Below are 7,628 nucleotides of genomic sequence, written 5' to 3' on the forward strand. Positions count from 1 at the left end.
CAAAACACAGGAGGTAGCTGTCCTTCATAAGGTGCAGGGCTATTTGCTGCACCGTTCTACACGACCAGAAGCATCAACGTATGAGTCAATGGCAATCCCAGCATACCAGCGATGAAGAACACCTCTAGGATGCACTGACATTCCTTTTAACATGTTTTGGTTCATGTATGCAAATACCCACATTTCTCTGTTTTACTCCTCCTCACACTTCTTTATCTCAAGTACATAAAATGGAAAGGAATTGAGAGCTCCTAATATAGGTCAAAGAGAGAGACAGGATCTATTGTGTTCAGATGGTTTATATTTCGGTTCTTGCTTTCACCAGAGTATCTATTTAGCATCCTGTCATACTGATCTTCACTTATGCAGCTTTAAATTAACAGACCTGTTTTGACATTGAAATTGTTGTTGACTACATAAATTTTACCTGAAAGGCTGAAATGCAATTTATGGTGCAGGCAAGAATTGCTTATTCACACTCGACTACATATTTACATTGTGTCCCAACTTCTAGAAACAGTCCTGTCTCTTCCCATGATTTTAGAGATCTATGTAGTCCAAGTACAACTAGAGTAAATCAAATGTAGTTTGTTGTTAAATCGAATGTATCTTGCAGCTAAGTCAAATGCTAAGTTTGAATAGTAGAGATGGTTTCTGCTCCCAAGAAAACAGTATGTTTTTCTCTATCGATTCGTTGCAGGTCTGGCTTCCTTTATCCAAGCTGTTGCGGAGTTGATGAAGTCAATCAATGGAAATTTGTGTTGCTCTCAGGAGTCCACACTTTTCTGATTAGCTGATTCCGTGCAAGCAAGGTTGCCCGTTAGTCAAACCTAATTTCTATGTCTGCTAAATATCAAAATTTCTGTGTCACTTATTTCGTAGTGTGTGTGCAATTTGGAACTTATGTGTCTGGTTGGTTTGGTCATTGATCTTATTTAGTTTTATTCATGTTGCTTGGAGTAATATTTTGGCACAAAAACCTGTCCATTTCAATCATTCTCTTGTTTATATTGTTCATGTAGAAGGAATTATTTTCTTACTTTATTTGTACATTCATTCTGATTTTCTAACAGGACTAGACCTTTTTTTCCAAAGTAGCTGTTCTTCCATTCAGATCCATAATAAGATTCTGAAAAGCTAGTTTCTGTCGTAACAGACTTAGGTTTTTCATTTGATGAAATCAAAAATCTTTACCTAATAATAAAGCAAATTGGGTTTCTTTCGTCCGTCATGGCATTTTTTAGAAAAGTCCCTCTATTTCATAGAATTCAACCCGCAGTTCTGTTTTAAGTTAAAACGCACAAAAGTCCCTGTCTATTCTTGAAATCAACCCGCCGTCCGGATTTAAGTCACACCTGAACCGTTATTTTACATTTTCAAAAAAAACCCTGATGTTTTAGGTAATTCATCCGCGGATCATATTTAACTCAAACAAATGCTTTTTAAAATCATCCATATCATTTAAACCGTAACTCCGATTTGAACATGTTATATATGAAATTTGATTAGAAAAATATGTAGAATATGAATATGAGATTATTTTTTCCTGTTAGGTATTTTAAAATATTATTTTGGAATATATTTGAGTCAAACCAAATGATTTTCTAAATTATCTGTATCTTTTAAACCGTAACTTCGATTTTAACATATTATATATGAAATTTTATTAGAAAAATGTGTGGAATCTAAATATGACATTAATTTTACCTGTTAAATATTTTTAAAATATTGTTATGGAAGCAAACTTATAACTTATAGCGCAAGATTTGTTTTTTCATACCGGTGGCGATCCGGATTGCAATAAACACCCCACTATAACCATATACGAAAAAGAAAAAAACATCGATAACTACACATGCATAACTCTGAAAAATGTCGCAGGGAAAAACAACAGATTTCTCATCGCGAGAGTGTGAGAAAGTGAGCGAGAAAGGGGGGGGGGGAGGAGGGAGGAGAGAGGGAGAGAGAGACACCTTAAGATTAACCATATTCAACACACGTGTTTTGTTGTTTTGTGTGAATACCGAGGCCATCACCGGCGAGAGTGAGAAGGAGGATAAGCGGCAATACAAATATGATGCCTCGCAAAAATAAAAGAGATGGACCTATTGTAGTCTTGAGTGATGGTTGTTGAGTTAAGAGCGTGGGTTATGTTTTCTCTCCCGTTGCAACGCACGGGCTCTTTTGCTAGTATATTCTAATGGGATTTGTTTTCAAATTTGGAGATCAGTACCTGAGATTTCCAGATAAGAATGATATTGATTAAAAAATTGAAGGTATGATACTGATTATTTGTGATTATTGAAAAAAGGGACATGTGGGAGAGAGAGGTGCAAAAAGAAAGAGATCTTAGCGCTAAAGCCCACCCTCGCGATACTATCTCCTCCCGTTGCCAGGCCCGTCCTTCCTCCCACCTTTGCCCTCGTCGCTGCCATAGGGCGCGGCCAAGCGAAGCCTGACCGGCAGCAGCAGCGGGGAGTTCTCCTCTCGCACGACAGTACGGTGTTGGCCGATCCTCTCGAGTCGAGACGAGGGGCTGGCGAGGGGCTCTGTGGGGTGGCGGCTCTCGGGCAGGTCCTTGGCGCGCGGGGGAGCAATGGCGTGTGGAGCTGGCGTGTGGAGCTTCGTGTTGGGTGGAGCGCGCCTGGGCCATGGCGGTCGGATCGGCGGCGCAGGCTGTTGGATGTTGTGATGGGTCGCGGCAGTGGTGGCCTACAACAGCGGTAGCTCCCTGCTACTCGTGTGACAGTTCTTGGCCACGGAGGGGTGGGGCGAGCTTATAGTAGTTGTGGAGGTGCGGCAGCCAGGGTCCAGCTGGCGGCGTAGGGTGGAGGCAACACCTTCCCTTCTCCTGGATCAAAATCAGCGGCGCGCGGGATTGGGCGAGTACCAGTGGTGCCGGATGCACGCGTGACGACAGATGTTTTGTGATCTAGGGTTTTGATGCGGCTTGAACTATGTCGGTATTTCCCCAAAGAGGAAGGGATGATACAGCACAGTTAAGGTAGATATTTCCCTCAGTAATGAGACCAAGGTTATCGAACCAGTAGGAGAACCACACAACACTATGTAAACGGTACCTGCACACAAAGACCAAATACTTGCAACCCGACGTGTAAGAGGGGTTGTCAATCCCTTCGGTAAAAAGATAGATAAATTTGTAGTAGATTGGGTGAATATATCTTGCGGAAACGCGAAATAGAACAAATAAAAAAGTGCAGCAAGGTATTTTTGGGTTTTGGATTAATAGATCTGAAAATAAAAGCGAACAAAAATAGATCTCGGAGGCAAATATGATAAAGAATAGACCCGGGGGCCGTAGATTTCACTAGTGGCTTCTCTCGAGAAAAATAGCATATAGTGGGTAAACAAATTACTGTTGGGCAATCGATAGAACTTCAAATAATTATGACGATATCTAGGCAATGATCATTATATAGGCATCACGTCCAAGATTAGTAGACCGACTCCTGCCTGCATCTACTACTATCACTCCACACATCGACCGCTATCCAGCATGCATCTAGTGTATTAAGTTCATGGAAAAACAGAGTAATGCAATAAGAACGATGACATTGATGTAGACAAGATCTATTCATGTAGGAATACATCCCATCTTGTTATCCTTAATAGAAATGATACATACGTGTTATGTCCCCTTATGTCACTGGATTGAGCACCGTAAGATCGAACCCATCACAAAGCACCTCTTCCCATGGCAAGAAAAATCGATCTAGTTGGTCTAACTAAACCAAAGATTCGAAAAAGGAATACGAGGCTATAAACAATCATGCATATAAGAGATCAAAACTCAAATAACTTTCATGGATAAAATAGATCTGATCATAAACTTAAAGTTCATCGGATCCCAACAAACACACCGCAAAAAGAGTTACATCAAATAGATCTCCAAGAGACCATTGTATTGAGAATCACAAGAGAGAGAGAGAGAGAGAGAGAGAGAGAGAGAGAGAAAGGGGGGGAGCCATCTAGCTACTGACTACGGACCTGAAGGTCTACAATGAACTACTCACGCATCATCGGAGAGGCACCAATGAGGATGATGAACCCCACCGTGATGGTGTATAGATTGGATCTGTGGTTTCTAGAATTTTGCGGTGGCTGGAATTGTGGTTCGTCGACTCCCCTACAGTTTTAAGATTTTCGAGGTATTTATAGAGCAAAGAGGCGATGCGGGAGGCCACCGAGGTGGGCACAACCCACCAGGGGCGCGCCTGGGCCACCAAGCGTGCCCAGGTGGGTTGTGCCCCCTCGGGGCACCCGTCTGGTACTTTTTGGCCCATCTTGTGTCTTCTGCTCCAGAAAAAATCTCCAAAAAGTTTCGATGCGTTTGGACTCCGTTTGGTATTGATTTTCTGCAAAGTAAAAAAACAAGCAAAAGCAACAACTGGCACTGGGCACTATGTCAATAGGTTAGTCCCAAAAAATGATATAAAGTTGCTATAAAATGATTGTAAAACATCCAAGAATGATAATATAACGACATGGAACAATAAAAAATTATAGATATGTTGGAGACATACCAACATCCCCAAGCTTAATTCATGCTCGTCCTCGAGTAGGTAAATGATAAAAATATAATTTTTGATGTGGAATGTTGTCTATCATGTTCATCGCAATTCTTTTCTTTTGTAGCATGGACATTTGGACTTTTATATGATTCAAAGCAATAGTGTAGTTTTGACCTGAGGATTTCAATACTCAAGCATACCAACAAGCAACCATGTCTTTCAAAATATCAACACTAAAGCAAGTTATCCCTAGCCCATCATGCTCAATCATTGATCCATTCATGAAACACACTCGCATATCAGCTACACCCAATGCTTAAGTACGATTATAGTGCCCCTTAGTTGGTGCTTTATAAGAGAAGATTGAGACTCAAATAAAAATAAAAATTGCATAAAGTAAATGGAAAGGCCCTTCGTAGAGGGAAGTAGGGATTTGTAGAGGTGCTAGAGCTCAAAGCGAAAAAAGATATAGATAAAACATTTTGGGTGGCATGCCTTTCCTATCAACAAAAACGATCGAGTAGTTCCCAATAATTTACATGCTAGATATATCATAGGCGATTCCCAAACAGAAAAAAAGTTTATGCCTTTTTCTACCATACTTTCACATTCCACGGCTAACCGAATCCACGGGTACCGTCCATACCAACACTTTTCAAGGAATTTTTTATTGGACAACATAAAATAAATTCATTTTTAATTTCGAGACCGGGCATCCCTAATACCTTTGTCGTACTCTCGTGCAATGACAAGTGAATAAACACTCATCTTGAGAATAACATATCTAGCATGAAAAAAATATCAGCCACCCGCTACCGTTTCATGAGCGGTATGAGCACACAGAAGGGAAAATTATTTTGAAAATTAGAGATGGCACATACAAATTTGCTTAGAACGGCATGGAAATACCGCATAGGTATAGTGGACTCATATGGCAAAACTGAGTTTAAGGATTTTGGTGCACAAGTGATGTCTACTATGCAACTTTATTCTTGTAGACACGTGTTGGGCCTCCAAGCGCAGAGTTCTGTAGGACAGTAGCAATTTCCCCTCAAGTGGATGACCTAAGGTTTATCAATCCGTGGGAGGTGTAGGATGAAGATGATCTCTCTCAAACGACCCTGCAATCAAATACAAGAAATCTCTTGTGTCCCCAACACACCCAATACAATGGAAATTTGTATAGGTGCACTGATTTGGCGAAGAGATGGTGATACAAGTGTAATATGTATGGTAGAAATATATATTTATAATATGAATAAATAAAAACAGCAAGGTAGCAAATAGTAAACGGACACAAAAACGGTATTGCAATGCTTGAAAATGAGGCCTAGGGTCCGTACTTTCGCTAGTGCAATCTCTCAACAATGCTAATATAATTGGATCATATAACCACCCCTCAAAGTGCGATGAAGAATCATTCCAAAGTTCCTATCTAGCAGAGAACATAAGAAGAAATCGTTTGTAGGGTACGAAACTACCTCGAAGCTATTCTTTTCGATCGATCTATCCAAGAGTTCATACTAAAATAACAACAACTAATTTCAGATTCATAATACTCAATCCAACACAAAGAACCTCAAAGAGTTCCCCAAGATTTTCACCGGAGAAACAAAAGATGAGAACATGCATGAACCCCTATGCATAGATTACCCCAATGTCACCGCGGGAATCCGCGAGTTGAGTGCCAAAACATATATCAAGTAAATCAATATGATACCCCATTGTCACCGCGAGTATTCATATGCAAGACATATATCAAGTGCTCTCAAATCCATAAAAGTATTCAATCCGATAAAAACGAAATCGTAAAGGGAAAAACTCAATTCATCACAACAAGATAGAGAGGGGAAAACACCATATGATCCGACTATATTAACAAAGCCTGCGATACATCAAGATCGTGGCATCTCAAGAACACAAGAGAGAGAGAGAGATTAAACACATAGCTACTGGTACAAACCCTTAGCCCCGAGGGTGGATTACTCCCTTCTCATCGTGGTGGCCGCCGGGATGATGAAAATGGCCACCGGAGATGATTCCCCCCTCCGGCAGGGTGCCGAAACGGGGTCTAGATTGGTTTTCGGTGGCTACAGAGCCTTGCGGAGGCGGAACTTCTAATCTAGGTTTACCCCTGAGGGTTTTTGGAATATTTGAGAATTTATAGGGTAAAGAGGGGGTGCGGGAGGCCACCGAGGTGGGCAAAACCCACCTGGGCGCGCCTTGGTGGGTTGTGCCCCCTCGGGGCACCCTCCAGGTGCTGCTCTGGCCCATCGGGAGTCTTCTGGTCCATAAAAAATCCACAAAAGTTCCGCCATGTTTGGACTCCGTTTGATATTGATTTCCTGCGATGTACTCCCTCCGTTCCAAATTACTTGTCGCAGAAATGGGTGTATCTAGAACTAAAATACATCTAGATACATCCATACCTACGACAAGTAATTCAGAACGGAGGAAGTAAAAAAACAAGCAAAAAACAGCAACTAGCACTGGGTCAATAGGTTAGTCCCAAAAAATGATATAAAGTTGCATAAAATGATTGTAAAACATCCAAGAATGATAATAAAACAACATTAATACTTCATAAATTATAGATACGTTGGATACATATCAACAAGTAGTAATCCCACTTAGTACAAGTGAAGGCTAGCAAAAGATTAAGAAGCATCCAACCAAGAAACGAAAAATCTCATAAGCGAGCATTAAGAATAACTAACTTCGAATAATGCACCACAAGTAGGATGTAATTTCATTGCATAACTATTGACTTTTGTACTTGCATAGGGAATCACAAACCTTAACATCAATATTCTTACTAAACCATAATTACTCATCAACATGGCTCATATATCACTATCATCATATCGCAAAACTATTACAAAGAATCAAGTTTATTTTGTCCAATGATCTTCATGAAAGTTTTTATTACATCCCTCTTGAATAACTATCACTTTGGGACTAGTTTCATATGTTGCTTTTGATAGCTCAAACAAATCTAAGTGAAGAACATGAGCATAAAAATTTTCTTCTCTCAAAATAATTTAAGTGAAGCATGAGAGAATTTCTTAAAAATTTAATAACTCTTAAATAAATATA

Source organism: Triticum urartu, chromosome 3A (assembly GCF_056163025.1).
Source record: "Triticum urartu cultivar PI428250 chromosome 3A, HENAU_Tu73, whole genome shotgun sequence".
NCBI lineage: Eukaryota > Viridiplantae > Streptophyta > Magnoliopsida > Poales > Poaceae > Triticum > Triticum urartu.